Raw genomic sequence first — 22,854 nt, forward strand, 5'->3', positions numbered from 1 at the left:
TCAACAAGAATATAGCTTCCACTACAAAAGTTAATTCATGCACACAGACTGCAATAGATGCCTTAATTAAGAATGTAGCATCAAGGAGTCTGAATTTTAAGCAGACAAGATGACAAAAGGACTTGGGTCTTTCCAGAGGCAACTTCCTACTGTCACAGAATGTGCCAGGTCATCAAGGCCAAATTCCTTTTATCTGAGCAAACTGGGGAAAATCCTACCCCAGTGTTCATCCAGTAGAGAACTGAATGCATTTTTCTACTTAAGCCTTCCAGTTTTGCATTGTAACTGTGTGAGGAATGATTCCTAAATGAAGTCTATCAGCTAGGAGTTTCATACAGGAAACGGTATCAGCATTACACACCATTTCCTGCAAAGCTGAAGTTTTAGGAATGAAGAACAGCAACAGGACAATCACAGAACAAAAGACTCACTGGTAGTGACAGAAGCATAAAGAGACAACACAGGATGCTTGTAAGACAAGTTCTTCCTGCTATGATGCTTTCCACACCATTTGTAATCCAAATGGTGTGTAGCAGTTCTTTGTAGGGACATACATTTGTGTACCAAACCCTTCTGAACAAGCTAATCTATGATTTAATAGTTCTGTGACATATGGAGCCAAATCACAGAAGACCAAAGAACTAGAATTAGATATTACAGATGTTCTCTAGCAAGACAGGTTGAGAGCACTATCCAAGTACAGCTTCATTTCTTTAGAGCCCAGCAAGCTCAGTTAGAAGGATGGTTCTTGCTAGAGACATCAAATACAGACACAATTTCAAGAACTTCAGGATGTATTTGACAAAAACCTTTAGCAAGTAAAACACAGCCATGTGTGGTTGTTGTGGGGTTTCTTTTTTTAAAGCTAAAAAGTAAGTGTTATTAGGAATAAAAACTTACCAGTGCTTCAACCAAGAGCAGTTATTTTGCTTACAGTGAGTATACCAATTCCTCAACATATCTGTAGGGAAAATGATATATTAAACACTTGAATTAAAGGCAGTTTAAAAAATGTAATAATAAACCTTTAAGGGTCTACAAGACCAAAATACTAGCCTAAAAGTATTACAAAAGCCCAATCCTCAACCAACCAACAACAAAAAAACCCAACCATTCCCACATCACAGCATGCAGTACAAAAGACATTAAAAGAAAATAATCGAGTATCACTAGGCAACCCAAATCAAAGAACCTGTGCAAACCACCCAAGAAATCCAGCCTTGCACACAAATCCCTTGAGAAACAAGGCAGCTACAAGAACAACAAAAGTATTTGCTGGAAAAAAGCTAACAGGGCATCAGGTGAAAGCATGCTTAAAGTAACTGCTATGCCCTTCACGTCAATAAAATACTTGTTCTTACTGAGAGGTGCTACCTCCCAGTAAGAGTAACTCTGCTGCCAGATGCAGCAGAGTTATTTAACACTGTTGAAAAACAAGTTACCTACTTTGTATCTCAGTTATCTGCACACTGGCAACGCCCAAATCCGAAAACTCCACTTTGAAAATGCTTATTTGCAATCCACATCAATAAACATCTCATCAAAATAATCTTAAACAAAGACAGTGAGATTCAAGCAACCTCTAAAACATCAAAACAATGAAACTCCCTTTTTATCCTGGGAATTTCAACTGCATGGAGTCATCCACTATCAAGAGGCATACACATTCTCCGCCTAACATGCACGCTGTGAGCTCTCAGAATCTACTTCTATTGGAATATAGCCTCATATATAAAAATTAATGAATCTGTTCAGTGAAAACACACTGGGCATGATTTTTCTATTGTCTTCTAAATTCTCCTCTTCAAACTGATAGCTACTCATGTGTGTAGAAAGGAAGCTGTGATGAACAGACTTGCAGTTTCTTTGTTGATGTCAATTTAGCTGGCATTATAAATACGGAGAAACACTCTTCAGAAAAGGTAAATGGTAAAAAACTTAGTAGCAAACCAGCACAAATGTGGAGTGTCCAAAGGAATGTGAAATGCAGAGGTTTAAAATATCCATTGAAATCTGATCCAACAGCTGCTGTGAAATGGAAGCACAAAGCTGAAGTGCTTCTAAAATGGTGGCTGGGCATGTTGCAGAAGAGACACAACATGGCTGCTGGAATGTGATCAGCCAAGAGGCATCTATCAGTCATGCAAAGCGTCAGAAATGAACCACAGAGAGAGGTTCACTTCTGCCCTTCAAATCTCTTTCCGTCCTGTATCTATCATTTCACTCAGACAAAAAGCCACTTAGAAACTACAATTTAACACCTGAAGACTAGGAAAAGTTATTGATTGAAAGATTTTTAGCAGCTGTCAGCCATTTTTCATCATTTACAGGACAGCTGAACATACATCAGCAGCATCCAAGTTCATTCCTGCATTAATTTTAGAGTTAACATCCAGTAAGGGTAATTTCATAGGAACTTTTAATGAGGATATGTGATATGGCTGTCTCACCACAGAGGAACAGCTTCTCCTGTACTGAAAAAGTTACTAAGACTTGCCCTGAGCAAAACTTTGCAAAAGGAATGGAGTTTTGTCAGGCTGGTATCACTTAGTAATAAAGTCTTTTCTATTCCAAAGTGAACAGATGAACCAAACAATGAGTTTTGTCAAACCAGCACCCAAGATGTTAATACCATACAGTTTCTTTCACAGCACATGAGGGATCATTTCTCCACCAGTAGAAGACTTATTGCTGTATTTTGAGCTTTTGAATTTTAGCATTTTAAACACTTGCTTCTGAGCTATGGAATGCATCAAAACAAGATGAAGGTTTATGGCAAGAGCCACAAACTATACAGCTAGTAAATAAAACTTTCAGCTGAAGAAAATTAGCCTTTCAGATTAACACCTGTATTCCCTGCTTAACATTCAGTTTAATGTCAATCTAAAAACCTTTTAATCAGACTACAGTAATTGCTGTAGTCCCCATGTGATTAAAATTTCATCCTCCATTTAAAACTAAGCATGAATTTACCTTTTTTTAGGCAGTCTCATGTTTAGTTTTCAATTCCAGCATGAGATCTAAGTACAGTATAGCCTACGACACGTAAACCATGCCTTGCACCACACGTCCGTGACTCCTTCACCCAAGGGCTGGCAATGCTACATTTGCAGAATCACAAAAGCCTATCTGCTTCTACAGCATGAGATGAAGTCAGATGCTCCAAGGCTATTTACCTGACATCACACCCTTTCTTGGGATAAATTATGAATCTTGGCAAAGATGCTGCATCACCACACCAATGGTTTTCCATACAAGCCGTCAACGCTACAGATTAATTCCAGGCAAATTCTTAATGTGGCTTTTTATCAAGAGAGAGGAACAGCTTCCTCTACTGAAAGAGACTCAACCAGGGAGCATTCTTCTGACCTTCTTAATTCTCATTAGTAGGCTGGAGGGTGGGCACAAACTTAGAACTTCCCTCAAGTTCCCAGTAGTGTGCATCTAGCCTACTGAGATGTACCTAACCTAAATACCAAGCTGCCATTTATGAGATGAAAACATCTTGTTCCTACAAGAAAAGGCAGCTCCAAAGAACTCACAAAAATAATATAGGACATTTAAAATTGGTGTTTGTACCTAGTCAGCACAAAGAGCATCATGACAATATAGGAAATATGTAAGACCACAGTATAGGAAACATGTAAGTCCATTTAGATCAAAGTGCTTAGCTCAGGATTCATCATAAAACGCTCAGGTTGGTCAAGTAAGACTCTGCTCTTGAGCACTGTACTTTTAGGTTTCTTGTTTTTCTTTTAGGAGCAGGTGAATTAGAAGTTGCAGCTTTAGACATTTAAGGATTTAACATTAGGAATATGTCCTGAGTTTGACAAGTTCAGTGCTGTCATCACCAGACCTGTGTGAATAAGCCTAGTCTTGCCTTTATCGTAATGGGCTGGCTAATAACTGATTTTGACCCTCCAAACTGAAAATTCACACAGGACTTCAAGTATGTTCTGCTGTTCTTCTCGAGTTACCAGATCATTTCTAACACAAACATCCAATCCTCAAACCTCACAACAGTTACACAACGAACTTCTAGAACATACTTAAGAGCCTCGTTCGTTGGCTGTGTTTTGTTGTAGAGTGTGGCACATGTCTATTGTCTCTCAGGCTCTGAGCCCTGCCTGGCAGAGTAGCAGTGACTCACTGCAGATGAAGGTTTTATTACCATCTAAAGAGACATTCTTGTAAAGCTTATGCAAAATGGGTCCATGACTTCTCTCTTATCAACAGGCTGAAGCCTTCCTCCAAGCCAAAGAGAAGAGCTGCACTCAGATAGGGGCTTCACAAGATCTGTACTCTCTAAAATTGTATCTTTTAGCACAATAACTTAAGAGTGAAGTCTCAAGAGGACTTTTGAGAACCCTGATACACGTCTTCGAAGACGCCTTTACGCTTCGAGGTCCTGAGTATGAACTGAAGTGCATCAGCATGGTAAGCTGCAAAAGGCACCAGTAAAAACAGGCAAACAAGATAAGATCCCCAACTTTTAATTACATAGTGGTGAAAGCTTGACTCAAATGTAACATTTGCCCTGTCTCTAAAGGCAAAACTAAAATAATGAGACATTAGAAATCTGATTTTTTATACTGCACGAAGGACAGCAAGATTTCATTAAGACTGGGTATACATTTAGGCTTTTAGAGTAAAGTTTGCACTGAAAGACAATTTCTGTCTATTGTATAAAATCAATTTATTGCAGAGGATAGCTTATGAGTGTCACTCGCTAACGAACCAATGCTCTGATCCGAAGGACAAGTATTTCTGAAGTTTGCTTAGACTGAATGCCCTTGGTAGAGACGGTGATTCTCAGCAGCAGCTTTATTTTACAGTGGTGCTGACATGGTCATTTCACATTCTTAAGGGAAGTCTTGTTTAAGAGTGACCATGAAAACTGTAGAAAAGTGTGTAAGGAGCCCTCAACATCGCTGCATTTAGTACATGTTAACAGTCTGAAATGCACTCAAACTCGAAAGAAAATTCCACAAGGTGAAAGCCCGTAGCTGAAACGTTCCATGTTTATTTTGCAGAGAAAAAGAACATTACTTCCAGAACAACTGAAAAACAACCAACCCCACCACACACTGTAACGTACCTGGTATGCACAGCACAGAATTTTCTTCTAGGTCTTTCGCTCAACCAGCCATCTGCATCTTTGGATACCCAATGAGAGCCTTTAGAGAAAAAAAACAAAAGCAAACCAGGTTTGTCTGATGACAAAGGTACAGGCAGATTTTACCCCCAGTTCCAGCATGCTCAACTGCTACGAACTTTTTCAAAACACAAAGTGTCCTATGATTTGTAAACATTTAACCTACAATAGAAAATACAGTAACACTCTACCCTTGCCAAGCACCAGCATTCAGACCTCCAAAAATTACAAACAGGCCCCCAAAAATCTCCTGAGTGAGTATCTGGTGTTTAGGGTCGTTACCATCATATACAAATCTTACAATATCCCCAAGCGTCGATGCTACAGACTCACTAAGTGCAAAACAATTTGTACAGTCCAATGCACGCATTCCCTGCTGAAATGGGACATGCTGAACTCCTGGGTTTGTAGTGTGTACACGTTAAAAAATAACCCATTCACCAAACAGGCTGAAATTAATCAAAATTTGTAGAGAAGGAGCAGCAGAAGCATCAGGACAGTCTACCATCAGCAGAAGCATCAGGACAGTCTACCATCAGCAGAAGCATCAGGACAGTCTACCCTGTCTGCAAAGCAAGGTTTTCCCAAAAGTCCAGCTCATTTATCAAGTGTGTCCTCTCCAATTTAAAAATGAGGGTTTTTTTTTAAACTTCCCATCTGCATAGCAGCAAAAAAAGGCAAACACTAAGGTAAAAAAAAAATAACAAGGAAATGAGCATACTGCCACAAGTTAAAACCACTCTTACCTAGGAAAATGAGGTCCGAACGACTCTTCTGGAAGCCAGGCAGGAAACAAGGTATTGTTCATGGAATCCTACCTAAAAAACACAAGAAGCATGGAAAGTTTCAGCAATTTGTTTCACAAAACCAAAATAAAGCAGATGCTTGAAATTTACTCATCTTTAGGTACTTCAGTTCAGACAAAACTTGCAATAGCAGTAACTGTATCTGTACAACTCAACTCTAAAAATAAAAGTCCGTGTGGCTGTACATAGTTGGCTGAAGAAAACCATCAAGAGTGACTGACACACAACATGCATGAGCTGTGTTTTTGAAGGAATAACTGCAACCTGCTCTTCACTCTACCATTACTTTGGTTCTGAATGACTTAAACATTAAATGCATAGCCCATTTAAGATGTTTCTAAGAGAACTGATCACACACCACCCCTTAACTCCTAGTACTGTCTTCACGTTAAAGTCTTTAAAAGTAAGGTTCGCAAAATTGAATCAAACTGCAGTGCTAGCAAAGCCATTTGAAAATGGCTTCTGTCATCAGCTTCTCTGAACCTCAAGTCGTAACTTACTTCACCTCCTCCAAAGAGCTATCTTTTTTCCCTTTCAGAACACAGTTTTGAAGCCTTCAGCTTCTCTAACCTTTAACCAGACCCCAAACTCTGCTCCTTAACGCAAGGAACACCACATTCGCACTACCTCTAGCCCAACTTCTCTCACCTTTTGTGAAAAGGTCTAACACTTTTGCAACAGTGATATTTATCACCACTATTTCAGACTCCTCTTGAGAGGAGTCTGGGATCACTCTGTAAATACGTGAGCAATCACAAAAATAAACATTTTAATGCTGCAGCGAAATACTTCTAAATAAGTGCCCAAATTCCTGCATCTCAAGCACACAAAATTGTAGAATAATTAAATAGAAAACGTTAAGAACTCAAGGCAATTTCTCTTCAGAGACAGCTGCTATTTTATTTTTGGTAGCAGAAGGAAACAAGTCAAAGCTATTTGAAAAATTATCCCTCAATATATTAATTAAAAAAAAACCCCGAACAACAACAACCAACCAAAAAAACCAAACCCCAACACAGCAGACACCCACCTAAAGCTAGAACTTTCTTTTCAGCAAAGTGTCTCTGCCACAACCTGTTCTACACTGCAGAACTGTTGCTGGGGTTATAAAACCACCCTAAGCCAAACGTAGAATAAAGGTAGCCAACACTTTGCAGGAAGGCGAGAGAAGCCCAACGGTTGCTGAAAACTTGTATTGAGATTTCCAGAAGCAAACCCTAAAAAAACCCAGCCAACTTTCATTGCTGTAATGACAGAGTCGTATCTGCGGAGGAAGTACCGAAAAAATGTAGATTTGCCTCCAACTGCAATATTTAGAGCCTGTGCAGAGTTTTGCACTGCTGTGCAAGCGCACAGCGAGAGAAATCCAACAAATATGACGATAAGACGATCTCCAATTAAAACTCAACTTCTTATCCTTTACCTCTCGCTCTACTACAGCGACTTTCCGCACGTTCGGAAGGACAATTTTTACCCTTAAATTGCTAACTTCTGACCGCGAGCCAACGGCAAACAAATAGCAGGCGTTCCATTTAAGCCTTCATTTTCGGCAAAGTCGTGCGCTAAGCCGCTGTACAACTTTTAAATTATTAACCATAGAAACAACGATTAAAACGCTACGTAAACAGAAAACGCCTGCGAGCTTGCCGAAAAACGCAGAAACTGAGGACTGAACCCCCAAACCGGCTCCAAATGAACGCTTTTCAAACGCTCTCCACCTCAGACACAAACCCATTCGCTTCCTTATCGTGGAATTCAACGTTTAAACAACTCCCTTTTCTTCTGGTAGCGTCGTCTAAATCACAACCGTGAGTATTTTGCCAACTTCAAACTGCAGACTTGGCGTGAACAACCTTCGCCTTTTTAAGCTTTTAAGTTCTCCTTTCGCCGTTTTAATTGCAAAAACAAAAATCATATTGCGCCCAATTCCTCAGAGTTTCCTTTAAAGTTCTGCACCTGAACTGCGGTGTTTCAAGGGAAGAGCATTTTTAATCTATTGTTTCAGTAAAGTGTTAAGCTGTCTTATCCGCAGCCTGGTTGTTTTTTTCCTTACTGGTTTAGAAAGAGTTAAAAGCCAACACCCCACAAAAAAAAAAAAACCCACCACACCAAGTTTTATTTTTAAGAGAAAAGGACATGGCGTCTTTGTTCTTACAAAGTATGAAAACATCTCCCCAGCCGAGCAGCAATGGGCAACAAATGTCCTTCAAACAGAGAGGGGTTCGGGACTAAACATTTACCTGATGGTGTACAACAGTCTTCACCTCTCTCCCCCTCCCTCCCTTTACTGCTGCATTAGAGTTAGAAGCTGGTTTGCAGATGCCCCCCTTCCATGCTGCACTGGAGAGGAACAGGTCTGCAGTCCCCCCTCTGCTTACTGCTGCATCGGGGAACCGGTCTGTCGCTGTGCCCGTGCTCCGTGTTGCATTAGGGGACGGGGTATGCGGAGCTCCCTCGGTGCTGCATGAGCAGGGGGGAGGGGGAGCGCTCTGCAGCCCGGGAGCCGTCGAGTGTCACTGGGGTGGTCGACGAACTGGGCTCCCGCTGCAGCACCCCATCTCCCACCGCTCCCTCCCCAGACTGCGCGGCTCCCCCCTCACCCAAAAGGGGTTACGGAGACGAAGAGGGGTCCCCAAGGCTCCCCTCAGGGAAAGGCGAGGGGGGGCAGGGAGAGGCAGGCGCCCCCTCCCCCTCCCAGCTCCAAGGACATTTTGTTTTTCCTCCCAAGGACAAAGGACAATGAGAAACGAGGAGACTCAGACACTTACCCGATGAAGACCAGCCCGCTGGCAGGCAACAGGGGCCCAAAGAATGGGGCGCTGCACCCCTTTCCGCCCGGTCGGAGGCGAAGGACAGCCCCGCGCCCGCACGGCGAGGGAGAGGCGCGGGCAGAGCTCCGGAGCCCGGCGCCATTACTCTCCGCCCGTCGGCAGACCCGCTCGGCAGCCTGGCTTGCCGCTCTCCATCGCCCCGGAGCCCCCAGAGTGCCGGGCCCGACTTAGCCACCGAGACCGGCACCCGGGGCTCTCGCCGGACCTCCCCGCTCCGAGCGGCGGGGAAAGCGCCCGGGAGCCCGACTGCAGCTGCGGCTGCTTCCCCGGCCATCTTGTGCCGTGTGTGTGAGAGAGTCTCTCCCGTCTCCTCTCAACTCCTTCCTCCCCTCCCCCCCGCACAACATGGCCGCCCGCTCACTACTCACTGCGGCGGGGAAGGGGCGGGCCTGCGCCCCTGCCCCCTACCTACGGCGCGCGGTGCCCCCCCTCTTTGCTCCGCACCGCCCTCGCCTGCGCGCGCGCCGCGCGCCACTCCCCATTGGCCGCGCCGCGCCCTCCCCGCCAGGCCCGACGGCGCGCACCGCTCCCATTGGCCGCGCCGCGCCCTTCTTCGACCTCCCCGCCCCGGGCCCGCGCGCACCCCGGCCGCGGCCTCCCATTGGTCGCTGCCGAGTGTTGGCGAGCGGCGCCGGCCGCTCCCTATTGGCTCATGGATGCCTTCTCCAGCCGACCCGCCCGCCGCAGGCTCGCCCGCCGTCTGCACGAGCCTCCCCTCAGGGGGCGGGAAGGAGGCGGTCCGAGGGAGTTGTCTCGCGGCGCCCTCCCCGCCGGCGGCCCTGGGCGCTGGCGTCATCCCCTCTGCAAGTCCCACCTGGCCGGAGCGTCCTCGGTGTCTCCCCGCCTCATCTCAGCCGTGACCCCGCTCGGCCTCAGCACGGCCTTTTATTCCTAGCCCACGCTTCAGAAGTCTCCTCGTACCTCGGCCTGCCCCGGGGTGCCCCTCGCTCATGTGTGCCTGTCTGCAGAGAGAGCCACCCCCCCAGATTTCACTTGTACGAACCCCTCATCTAATGGCCCGGTTTATTATCGCACCCTATCTTGCCATTCCCACAGAAAGCATCTCTGTTCTCATTAGTTATTGACAGGGAGCTCAGCCTGGGCCCTGGCACAGCCCAGCGGCCAGCCAGGCCTGGGCACCACCTCCAGCACAAAGCGATGCCACAAAAACTCCTGCTCTCTGGACACTACAAACTGCTTTGGCTCTCCTAGGCATTGTATCCCCCACACTGCTGCTCAGCTCTGCTGGGGGGGAGAGCCGGAGCACCTGCACCCCTGGCTGGCTACAGCATCCCAGCACCACTCCGAACCACTACAGACACCCAAATAAAAGTAGATAGGATGCTTTATTTAGCCAACACCATAGAAACTGGCTCGCATGCCAACCTCACCAGGACACTGCCTCCTATTTTGACTACTGCCATGGAAACAATTTCAGATACCAGCTGGATGGAGGGGGGCATCCCCCACGTTCTTGGCCAATGTCACGAACGCCTGTCCCCAGCCACTCCGTTAGGATGTTTCCCTGCAAGAGGCACACCCACAAACATGACAGAACAGCCTAATTAATATTTGCTACATCAGCACTCACTTGGGTCTACATGCCTTTCTCCTTTCATTTGCACAGCTTGCTCCATTGAAGGGAGAGAGAAAGGTGTCTTACTCTTCCTTTTTTTAATACCAATAACGTGGGTGGTTATTGCAGCAATTAAACCAACAGCGCTTAAAGCCATCATGGAAGGTCTCAGCAGTTAGTCTGGCACTTGAAATCGTGCAGTTGGACTTTAGCACCGATCTGCTGAGCTGGGTCCTGGAAAAGCCAGAAGTAGCTGGTTAGCTGAAAGGCATCACTCACTAGTGTTCCCGAGGAGAAATTATTCTGAGCTGAGGGGTGTATTTCCTTTCAAAACACAGGGGAAAGCCAACCTCCTTGTACAGGAGTGGAGGAACGAACAAATCCACTGGCTTGTAGACAGTGGTGATAAGGTGCTTGCTGTCTTTACAGAAGGGCCAGTGGTGCTCTGTGAAAGGTACCACAGCATGGGTGTGGTAGAAGAACAGCAGGCACTGCTTCTCACCAGGAAAGAGCAAAAGGCCTTTGTTTTTTAACTCCACAAGAATGATTAAAGTTCTGGTCTGCAGAGACTATGGAGAGCTGATAGCCTCTTCCACAACTTCATTCCTGCTCAGATTCTTGCAAAGGCTAATCCTCTTGCTCTCAGTGGAGCTAGTCAGGCGTAACTCTATGTAAAGGTGTTTGCATGGATAGAACCCAGATGCTGTCCTCCTTGGAAAACTACCAATGGCAAAGAAAGGGGAAAGGCAGCCAAGGATAAGGCAGGAACTAGATAAAAGTAGGGCACAGCAAAAGCACTTCTACGTACGTCAGCGTTTTCAGCCAGCACTGCAAGGTACAACTTCACGGCAAGGACCAAGCTGAGAGGTTTAATGTACAATTTACAGTTGTTTCTTCCCAGAACACAAGTACCTTTCTAGCAAAATATTATATAAAGTATGATCACTTGTAATAACCACAGGAAAGGGAGAAAAGAGAGCTGGCATTCAAGACATAATTGCAGTTTGGAAGAGTAAAACTATTCTGGCTGGGATTGTGTAAGATTGTAACTGAACAAGCTCACCCCGCACACTCCAAACTGTTATCTGATTTTCTCTAACTAGACCAGACTCTCTAGTATAATAAACTGTCTAGTATAATAAACTATCCTCTTTGGGGGGAAAAAAAAAAAAAGAGAGAGAGAAAAGTCTTTGTGTACATTTACAGATGGAATTGGTTTTGAAAGGTCACTGTACCGCTGCTATATGCAACCAAAAAAATTCCTGGAAGTCTAATATCCTCATTAAATGTGTTCCATGCTGCTCTCTTGCTTCCTGGCCACCAAGGCCTAGAGCAGCTCCAAAGAAGCTTACACAAGCATCCTCTTCTGTTTCTCAGCTCCAAGTGAGTTCTCTCTGTGTGAATATAAGGACAGTCCCTGTGTCTAGAGCCATGGCAATCATCAGACACCTTCCCTGCTCGTGCACTGGTACCAGTCTGTTTGTTTGCATTCTTCACAGCACTGCTGGCCTCCTTTCTCATGTTTTTATTTCCCATAAACACTGCTGCCTCTGCAGTTCCTTTACTGACTTTACCTATAAAGCTCTGCATTTCTACAGAACTGCAAATACTCCTCCATACCATTTATTTCTTCTCTTCCAGAGGACCCACCTTCATAGAATCCTACAATAGCTTAGGCTGGAAGGGACCTCAGAGATCACCTACTCCAACCTTCCCACCATGGGCAGGGACACCTCTCAGCTATACTCAGCTGCTCAAGGCCTCATCCAGCCTGGTCTTGGAAGATCCCCAGACAGGAGGCAGCCACAACCTCCCTGGGCAACCTATTCCAGAGTCTCACCACCCTCCCACTGAAGAACTTCTTCCTAAGATCCAGTCTAACCCTACTCTCCCTCAGCTTCAAACCATTCCCCCTTGTCCTGTCTCTAGACACCCTCATGTAAAGTCCCTCTGCAGCCTTCCTGTAGGATGCCTCCAGATATTGGAAGGCAAGCCCTAAGGTCCCCCTGCAGTCTTCTCTTCTCCAGGCTGAACAACCCCAATCCCTTGGTCTATCCTCACAGCAGAGGTGTTGCATCCCTTGGATCATCTCTGTGGCCTCCTCTGGACTCACTCCAACAGCTCTGTGTCCTTCTTATGCTGGGGACAGTGGAACTTCTTGCTTTGTGTATCATTAGACTAAAGACTTCAGCCATGTTTTATGAAGCACATGTCTGATAACAAAGAGACAACATAATGTTTCCATTACTAATTTGGAAACTGTTTTTTTGTCACTGCATCTGCAGTTAGAATTCCAGATGGAGGCACACAGCCTCACTTTCTGGTACTCACTTGAACTATTTTCTTTTACAACCTTTTTTTCCCTTCCCCCTAGCTCCCATGAAGATTGTTATTATCCCTTAGGGACAACAGGCAAAAGCATGCTGTAATTTCACAGGGCAGTGTCCTTCCTTTGCCCCAACATGCCCTTTTGTACCTGAGGATACCCAAAGGCTGGTGTAGAAGCTTCTTCTCTGCAGTACATGAGGTACAAATGTAGCAGAGAGCTCTTTGGAGACAAATACAATGAAAATGCCAGAGATCTGACAACCAGTATTTGACAGAAAGTACTGTATCTGTTTTATGAAGTGGAAAACAGGAGTCTGAACAAAATTGAGATGTGCAATGTCACCAAACTTTAGCTGAATTTCCAGGAGAAATCAGTAACAATTTTCTAGGCCCTGAGCCAAATGTGATCGTTAGGACTACTTGATAGAGATTATGCAAACAGGATACCAGCTGCCCTTTGAACACAGCAAGCTCCCTTGTGGTAGGCATTTAACTTCCTGCTACTGGGTGTTCACAGAAATTGCTGGTTTGTCCTGAATGAAGCAAAGTTCTATTTTCTGGTTTTGTAAGTAACCTCTAATACCTGCCATGAGCAGGGATGCCTCTCACTCAGCTGCTCAAGGCCTCACCCAGCCTGGCCTTGAACACCCCCCCAGAGGAGGCATCCACAGCCTCCCTGGGCAGCCTATTCCAGTCTCACCACCCTCCTACTGAAGAACTTCCTCAGATCCAGTCTAAAGCTACTCTCCCTCAGCTTCAAACCATTCCCCCTTGTCCTGTCTCTAAACACCCTCATGAAAAGTCCCTCTGCAGCCTTCCTGTAGGATCCCCTCAGGTATTGCAGGGCAGCTAAAGGTCCTCCTGGAGTCTTCTTTCCAGGCTGAACAAACCTCCCACAGCCTGTCCTCATAGCAGAGGTGCTCCAGCCCTTTGGTCATCCTTGTGGACTCCTCTGGACTCACTCCAGCAGCTCTGTGTCCTTCTTATGCTGGGGACACCAGAACTGGAGGCAGTATTGGAGGTGGGGTCTCAGCAGAGCAGAGTCAAGGGGCAGAATCCCCTCTCTTGGCCACACTCCTCTGGATGCAGCCCAGGACACCATTTGCCGTCTGGGCTGCATGAGGACACTGCAAGCTCATGGTGACCTTCTCATAATGTATTACTAAAACAAACAATCTGCTTTTGCCCTGGCTCCTTTCTCAGTAATTCACCATTGTCCAAGCAGATACAAATTCACCTTCTCTCACACTTCTGCAAATCCAGGGTTTTGGAGCACTGAGCTGAAAGATGCTGTAAGAGTACTGCTGTGCTTGCACTGCTCTCATCTGTGGGCTCCTCACAGCAGTGACACAGAGCAACATGGACAGCAAGTGCAAACACAAAGCTCTAAGTGTGGTTCCAACTCCCCTGGTGAAGCTGAGGGCAGCGTACTGATCCTTGCTAAAGCTTTTTGCTACTGTCACAAGACAAGCAATAGCAGCAGCAAGGATAAAAATCCCAATTCTACCCATCAGCTCTTGCTGTTCATTCTCCTCTAGGCCTGGAACTGGAATTCAGACCCAGACTTTTGTTCCAGCTTGTAATGAATAATTGCAAACACATCTACACAGAGAGAACTTTTGCAGATGCCCTTTTTGTTCCTTGGGTTTCACACTGAAAACTAAGATGATGTTAATATGGTGACTTTACTACGCTCTTCTGGTGCTCATGTTTAGAAAGATGAGTCTTGTGAGCAGCAAGGAAAAGATTTATTAACATGAATAACTAGAAACAACTTCTTATCAGTATCATAAACATATGGTAAGGAAAGAAAAAAACCCTTTCCATCTGCTAAGCCAAACTCTGGTGGGTTTTGGATTTATTCAGAATGAAGCAATTTTAACCAAGATTCAGCTCTTTTGATTCCTGTTTTCAAAGTAAGTCATCAATAAAAAGCATAAATATGCAATGGAAGTGAGAAACCAACATCTTCTGTAGGATTGAACTGCTCTTCCCAAGCAAATTTTGCACTTGTTGGTCACAATGCATGGAAGAATCACTGTTGTTATTGTACACAGGCTCTTGTGGCCTGAGCTCAAATTTTAGAGCAAAGAGCTCCTGAATATCCTGCCCAAGTTGCGGCTTCAGTTTTGAATGACTTCCTGTACACAGCGAGGCATGAGAGAGACCAGAAACTGTTGCCTAGTGAGAAGATTCATTCTTGTAGTTTTTATTAACTTAAGGAATCTATTTTTCTTGAGAAATCAAGTTCACTTTTCTTAAGGAGGTTTGAAACTTGGGAGTTCTTTGTTCTAATTAGAGATCGCCTCCATATTATCTGTTGATGCCGTCTTAACTGTAAGCAAAAGTCAGTCTGGGTACTTATGCTGTGTTTGGTCAACACTTAACATACAGTGATTGCCTTAACAGCATAAAAAGCAACTCAAAAAGATACAGCAGCTCTTATTTTCATCAAATCTTGTGACAGTTTAAAACTCCAGACTCTTTTGAACATAAAGAGTTTGGGTGTTTGTGTAAGATGTTTAATCGTTTCTTAAAGTGGAGAAAGCTGGAGCTTTTCAGCAACAAATTTGTTTCTTCACCCCCTTTTTAGCCCCTGTTACTGCATGAAGTTATCTGGTTTTCAAGGTCAGCTTCTAGGTAGCAAACCATTCTGCTTGGCTTGGCAAACTTCTGTGAGAGGACTGGGACGCGGTAGATTAATCATTCTGCTTGTACCTACTCAGACACCAGACTTTATACAAGTGCTAACAAGGCACTGCAGGTCTCTGTACACGAGGGATAAAAGGACATCACTTGGCTGAGTACTGAAATCCTTTCTGAAAGCAGATTAGAAACTTCTACACCTTCCCAGGAACTCTTAACACCTACAGCTACAGCATGCAAAGACAGCTTCTGTGACCTAACCCTTTAACTTCTCTGGCCTGGTGAAGTTTGCTACTTGGACACTTGGAGAACTAGAAACATGCAAGGATTAGACAAAGTCATAGAATGCCTTAGGTTGGAAGGGACCTCAGAGATCATCTACTCCAGCCTGTCTGCCGTGGGCAGTGACACCTCACAACCAGACTCAGCTGCTCAAGGCCTCATCCAGCCTGGCCTTGAACACCTCCATATTGGCAGGGCTTCAAGTGTCTTTGGAAGGTAGAAACTGTAAGCTGTTTTTTCATCTTACCATTCTGGCTGCACCTACGTTCTGCAGTTACAGGATCTTTCTGCTGGGCTGGGAGATGATCCTCATTTTATCAAGAGTCTGGAAAACAAAAAAGGCAGTGGCAAGACTAAAAGAGCCATACCTAGACTTATGTCTCAGAGTAAAGACATTGTTCTCCCATTTTCCTGTACACCCCCACATACCCATCTTATGTCTCAAAATGAAGACATTTCACAATCTACCCCACAAGTGTTACATAAAAAGTCAACACAAAGCTTTGCAGTAATAACTTCAGAATATCTGGATTTTACATAGAGCTGGGTGAAAAAAAGGAAATAAATAGAAGATCTGGACAATGAAATTAATAATCATTTTGGGTTTCTTTTAAACTTGGATAATCTGAAATTCTCTATCTGCACACAGCAGTAATTATGCTAAAGTTCATTTTCCACAGGCATTCAGCTGTTCGTCCTTGAGATTTCTTCGCTGCAAACGTGGGCCAGGACAGCTTGAATGCTTAAGTGTTGGAAGAATAGGATCAGAAAAGGGAGGAACAGCACAAGTATGTGTTTACACATCAGAAATAAGGACAAACCAAGCCCAACTGTAAGCCTGAATGTGAGTTCTAGTGGGGACTTTGGAAAGTTTAGCTGACAAGCAGAACAAGTATTCCTTCTCGGTAAAAGAAAACCTCTCCCTGGAGGTCTGGAAGCAAAGGGCTTCATACTAGCCTTGCAAACATGATGAATTTCACTCAAATTGAATAAGATGAATTGCAGCTACTCTAAAATGAAAAGAACAACAACCCAGGCCTCCAAGCCCACAAGGACAAAACGGGGGATTTTTATTTCAAGCCCGTTTCCATAACAATCTTCATTCTTGTCTCTCGTGCACAGGTAGCACCGTAGGGCATTGTATTGATTGCTGTATAATAGCTGGCAAAATGATGCATTATTCAGCAAATTGCCACATGCAGTGAGAGGAAACCTTGGGCTTTTACTTCTGAAATCTTACAGGCATATACTTTTGTAAATTGTATAGGCAGGCTGACAAACCAGCGAATCACCCCCTTGGAACGTGCCACATACACAAAAGAGAAAGCCACTCATCTTGGTAGCTCAGAACAAACTTCTTCATACTTGTCAATACTTGTCAGCTGTGCAACCCAATCAATTCTTGATGTAGTGATACTATATCAGGGACACGCTTGGATTAGTATGTCACCTGAACAGAAATAGCTTCTGTGTCAGACTGATGTTTCCCATGAGCTTTTGTATTTTCTTGCTGAGCTTGATTCACTATGAACTGGCTCCTGCCAGAGCTTTATCCAGCTGGGAGAGCTCAGCAGCCCAGGGACTGAAGCGGTTTTGTGCATGTCGGGCATGTGGTCCATCTAAACTCCAGAACAAACAGCTTGAACTGTTGCAGGCAACAGATTTGCATGTGGAAACAAAACCTCTTTCTCTCTGACCAAGCCATTAATGATGATAATCTTGTCTCAACTTGAAATCCTTCACAGTGTGAGGTTTTTTTACATAGTTAGTCAAAGCTTAGCCTTAGAAGGTGAGCTGGTGAGAACGTGTAAGCACCACAGGAAAACACAGTTGGTACAGTCCTGTCACAAAATGAGGTCAATGGCTTCTTGTTCAGTTAAAGCAGCAGAAGTAATGCAGAACATCCTGGGTGAGACAGCCACAGCTCTTGATCACTGTCTGAAATACCTGGCTGCAACTTTCATCCCAATTTCACCTAGCAGAGGACCCAAACAAGGTTCCATGTGCCCAAAATGCAGCTTAACTTTCTTCAGGATTTAATAGTGGATTTAACAAGAAGCCTTTACCTCTCTCTACAAATATGTCTTGTTTTAAGGTCTGAAACATTTAATTTAAGGACAAAAGCTGCTCTTAAGTTACGTGCCTATGCCTTTAATTAGGCACTGAGTAATTACATTTAGGTACAGTGAAATCACTTTAGGTTTTTCCTGAGGTGTCTAAACTGAATGTTGTCCTCCTAAGACTTTGGAAGCATATGAAGTGAATTCAGGAATGAGAAGGCACTTGGCAAACAGGACTGAAATGAACTAACCCGGTCCACAGAAGGGAAAGAGAACACCAGGCAGAGGTTTACATTTCAAGAGTTGGAGCAAGCATGCAGTTTCACACATGCAGGTATAACTGCAGCACTGTTCTGTTTTCCCCAGCATTTCTTTTTCTTGCCTGGTTTTATCAATAATGGCAAAAGGAATAATAGACATTCATTCATGCTAGGTACTGCACCTCTTAGTCAATATTCTATATACTAAAGGGGATGAACACCAAGAGACCAGATGTTAGGCTTAAGTAGAACCAAATCCTATCATGGTTTAGGTTAGAAGGGACCTCAGAGATCATCTACTTCAACCTCCCTGCCATGAGCAGGGATGCCTCTCACTCAGCTGCTCAAGGCTTCATCCAACCCGGCCTTGAACACCCCCCCAGAGGAGGCATCCACAACCTCCCTGGGCAGCCTATTCCAGAGTCTCACCACCCTCCTACTGAAGAACTTCCTCAGATCCAGTCTAAAGCTACTCTCCCTCAGCTTCAAACCATTCCCCCTTGTCCTGTCCCTAGACACCCTCAGGAAAAGTCCCTCTGCAGCCTTCCTGTAGGATGCCCTCAGGTATTGCAGGGCAGCTAAAAGGTCCTCCTGGAGTCTTCTCTCCAGGCTGAACAACAGCAGCTCCCTCAGCCTGTCCTCATAGCAGAGATGTGCATTCAATCCTGGTACAAGCCACACTTGTTACTGTATTAACCAGCACGTTTGAACACTCTGACCTAGTGTGTAAGATAAAGAAGACCACAGAACACCTTGGAGACAAAAAACTTAGGGAGAAGATGAGTTTGTATGTGGAGGAAATTGAGTCAAATGCTTGAATAATTTAGAATCCTAACATGAACAAAAATGAAACACTGGGACTTTAATAACTGTCTGATTAATTTTTCTCCTTAAACTCCAGTTATTAAGATATAGTGCTCCTGGCTACCATATCAGGTGCTGGTAATGAATATTCAGGAACAGTACTTTTACTTCATGAATACAATCTGAGCTTTCAAAGAATTAATAAAGGATTATCTTTATATACACACACACACATATATATGCACACATACACACACAAGAGAATGAAAATTGGAGCCAAAAAAAATGAAGTTGAAGTCTACTCAGTAAGTGCTAATGAAATAAAATTCAGTGTAGGAGAAGATATAATTAAGAAGTTCATAAAGTCATATTTAGTGTGTGTTGGGGAAGTGTATGAAAACTGGTTTATGCTTTGTATTCTAATGCCTGGTCTGACACAAACAAACCAAAGCTGTGCATGAACTTGATAGCTGAGCGCTGTACTCTTATGTCCACTGGTGTACATCTATGTCACTGGTGCACAATGGACAACTTACAGTTGACCCACAGGTTTAATGGAACCTCAGCAGAGTACAAAAGGGCAATAAAGAGAACAAATGATCTCGAGGAGGCCAAAAGGTTTCTTTGCATTGCTTTTCTGTAATGAAGGAACCACTGACTCTGAAATCTTTGTAGGGTGACAGGCTTGGAAAGAAGCCATTCTTTTAGACCCAGAGAGAGGAGATCGAAGACCTTGCTAAATTCAACTGCAGCTGACATGGAGGAACCTTACCCTTGGTTTTAAATATGACTTATGCTTCTGTCAATCCCAGTTTGGACTGGAGTCCCATAGCTAGAAGTGATCAAGCCTTTTGTGAGGCCTGCTTTGCTGCTGGTGGGCAGCTGCACACCCAGCTAGCACTGCATTGCTGCAGCATCCCCACTCTGCACCATCCTCAGGCAGAGGCTGTGATGTTTCTGAGCTATATCTTACTGCCTGGTCAGCTGGCACAGGTGCTGACTGCTTGGTGGGCAAGTAAAGCAGAAAAGCCTTTGCACTCAGTTTGTAGCTATTCTTCAGTGGAAGAGCAGGAGGCTGCAGGTTATGGAGACAGAGCAGTGCTTCTGTTAAAGCATGAACTAAAGCCTCCTCCAAAGTGCACTGAAAGCAAACTGAATTTTGTTGAAGCTGAACATCAGATCAAAAGCTTAAGGCCTCTAACAGCACAATTTCATATGCTGGTGCCTCCTCGAGAAGCCAGGATAAAAATACAGCTTACATGAAAAATAAATGAGCAGCTCTTCCTGATTCTGACAGTAGAGAATAGTGACACAAAACCAAAATCAAATGCAGCGATCTCGCTTGTATTCCCAAACAGCAGCACTAATGCTGCCTCTCCCAGCTCCCAAAGACTTGTTAAACAAATGAGCCTTGTAATGTATTTTGCAAGTGAAAGATCCTGGAGTGGGGGAAAGAAAAAAACAAGAAAGAAAAATCCAACGCAGAAGACCCTTAACAAAAAAAAAAGAACCCAAAAGTGTTGCTTGCTGTGAGTTTTATGCTGCAGGGGATTCAGCCTGACCTCATTCCTGCCACAATCAGTATTTTCTCTTTTGATCAAACAGCAAGTAGTTTGAGATATTCTATCCAAACTCACATTTCAATTCCTGGAAGTCAAGTCAGCCCCTGCAAATCAAGAAGGGACAGTACCATGTGTGCACAGACCAGCCAGGGCAGGGCAGCTTTTTACACTGGAAACAAAGCTCTTCAAACCATAGCTGATCGTCTGCATTTCCCCTGAACACCTCAGCTGTGCTGGTTAGCCTCACTACAGGCTCCGTGGCGTTTTTAGAACCGTGCTACACTTCTGAAACCTTCCAGTCTGCTTGTTGGACAGGGACCTGATTTTAGTTGCACTCTGCCATGCACTCAGCAGAACTTTCCTCCTTGTTTCCTTCTTTTTTTAACTTGTTACTACTTTTCAAAAGTTATATATCTATATATAAGTAAAGCTTTTGCTCTGAAAAGGGGTGAAAGTGAAAGAAATAAACCTCTTGACTGCCCGCAAGGAGGAAAGAAAGAAAAGCGTACAGCACAAAGTGCCACGCACACAACATGTCTCCTGCTGCTGCACTAATGCCGCTTCACGAAATGGCGACTGCCTCTGGAGACAGCTGCCTGCAAGCGCTCCCGGCCCTGCAGGGGGGCACAGACTCAGCTTTTTTCCCCTTCTAGGTTATTTTGTTGGGGGGTGTGTGGGGGGGTTATTTATTTATTTATTTTTAAGCTTTCCTTTTCCTCTCTTTGCACGACTCCCGAGAGCTCTGGGCAAAGCCGTGAGCTGACAGAAAGCCCGCAGGGCGCAGAGAGCTCTCCTTGGGCGCAGAGAGCTCTCCTTGTGCCCAGAGCCAGCCTTCGCCATCCGCCTGCAGCCCTGCGGAGCGCCCGGGAGGGACTCTTGCCCACGCTGCTGTGGGGCGGGCTGGGAGACGGCCGGGCTGGGACAGGGGGCTCTGGGCTCCGGCCCCCTGTGCTGTGCAAACCAATCTGCTGATCGAGCTGCTATCACCGCGATCTTTGGCTTTCCAGAATTTTCTCCCTCCGCTTCCCAAACATAAAGGGACTTTTGTAGCAAGGCTGGGGCTGGAGCGCTGATGGGCTCCGAGCAGGGAGCCATGTGGTATTTGGTTTCTCGCTGCAGTACATGTTTTTATAATGATGGGGGAAGGGAAGAAGGGAGCTGCTTTTACCAGCATGCCAATAATCTGTTGCAAAAGGACTGGAGCTCTCCGAGCCAATTAGTCCTGCGGTTAACCGTTTCACTGCTGGATAAACGCTGGGATCTCAGGCAGAGACAGAAAAGGCTGTGTAGGTGTACCCACGGCGTCGAGCTCACTGCAGATCCGTTCAGACCTCCATTTTTCTAGTGTACTGCTTCAAATGCATGAACTGACCACTGCAATTTCCCCGACCCTGGTCACAGCATCCCAAGGTGGGACAGCTCTATCCAGAACACACATACCACAGCAGTATCAATAAAAGCTGGATGTGTTTCAGGATCTGTGCCAGCCTGTGGTGGAACCATGAAAGCCACCCACAGGAGCTACACTTCTGATAAGGATTTGGGGCAGGTACAAGTCCCTGCCATGCAAATGGCAAACTTATGCTGCCCACTGGGGGGTGGGAAGGGTCCAGGGCATTGCCCTGGCAGAGGAAACCTGGCTGTGTCACTGCAGCATCTCCCAGCGACATTGCTGTGGATGGAAAAACACCTTAAGGTGGGGCAAGTTCTAAGAAAGCAATGGCATAGTCTTGTCTCACTCCCACTGGGTATGTCTCCATCATCCCTGAGCTGTACCTAGTCCAAAGAAATCCTTTAGACCTCCCTGCACCAGATTTGTTTTTCTAACCTCTTGGCTGCATTAGAACAAGGCTCCAGACATTAGTTCTCTTTATATTCGGCAGTTTGTCATAAACTTTTAATGCCCAAGCTTACTGTGCACTGCTGAGCACACCAGGGAAGAGGCTGCATGCACAAGTCCCAGCATCCTTCTTTTTCTTCAGGGTCAAGTCTGAGCATGGCTAGGGAGTACAGACAAGCTACTTCTAATGCAGAGCAACAGTAACATGCTCTCACTTGACCCACTGAATCGGTAAACCTATCTGTGTGCTGCTTATTCATTCCACAATGTACCTGCACATACTGGATCAGACTCCCAGGGACACCAGGAAGACCAGAGTTTGCAAAGCAGTATATAGCACCCTGGCATACTGAGAGCAGGCTCTCCACCCCTGCTCAACAGCCCAAGCAGGAAGCAGTTGCATTTGCTTGGGAGGGGCCATACAAGTGCTGCAGGTCTGCTTCCAGCCTAAGCAAGCACTGCAGCGTACAGGAAAGGCACATTCTTACATCTCTAGCATCTCTCATTGATGAAAATGAAGTCAAATCTCCCTGCTTGCCATGGAGAAGCTCCAGTGCACATGGAATTTTTGTCCCACTGAGTAGAATAGACTAGAATAAAACAGGTTGGTAAAGACCTTTGAGATCATCGAGTCCAACCTATCGCCCAACACCTTCTAATCAACTAAACCATGGCACCAAGTGCCTCATCCAGGCTCTTCCTAA

The 22,854-nt window shown here is 45.0% G+C and overlaps 1 protein-coding gene and 1 long non-coding RNA gene across 9 annotated transcripts in view; both read right to left on the reverse strand.

The window, feature by feature from the left end:
* CHD2 (chromodomain helicase DNA binding protein 2) overlaps positions 1-9,174 on the reverse strand; it is a 73,974-nt gene extending 64,800 nt beyond the window's left edge. For 3 of the 8 annotated variants that reach the window (XM_068143362.1, XM_068143363.1, XM_068143369.1), the window contains exons 1-4: positions 8,730-9,174; positions 5,902-5,973; positions 5,099-5,177; positions 901-961 (exon numbers count right to left, since the gene is read on the reverse strand). The gene's annotated coding sequence lies outside the window, so the exon portion shown is untranslated. Of the gene's footprint in view, positions 1-900; positions 962-5,098; positions 5,178-5,901; positions 5,974-6,991; positions 7,358-8,201; positions 8,287-8,339; positions 8,513-8,729 lie in introns of those variants that run through there. The other 5 variants (XM_068143372.1, XM_068143367.1, XM_068143366.1 and 2 more) reach the window with 4 other exon arrangements.
* Positions 9,175-9,342: 168 nt separating this feature from the next.
* Positions 9,343-20,608, reverse strand: LOC137443598 (uncharacterized). Its single transcript, XR_010987958.1, has 3 exons — positions 20,386-20,608; positions 15,872-15,949; positions 9,343-10,602 (listed from the first exon to the last, which is right to left on the reverse strand). It is a non-coding gene; the product is annotated as an uncharacterized lncRNA (long non-coding RNA).
* Between the last annotated feature and the right edge of the window lie 2,246 nt (positions 20,609-22,854).

The sequence above is a fragment of the Melanerpes formicivorus genome, unplaced genomic scaffold (genome assembly GCF_026170545.1).
Source record: "Melanerpes formicivorus ecotype bairdi unplaced genomic scaffold, bMelFor1.0.p_v2 SCAF_10, whole genome shotgun sequence".
NCBI classification, from domain to species: domain Eukaryota; kingdom Metazoa; phylum Chordata; class Aves; order Piciformes; family Picidae; genus Melanerpes; species Melanerpes formicivorus.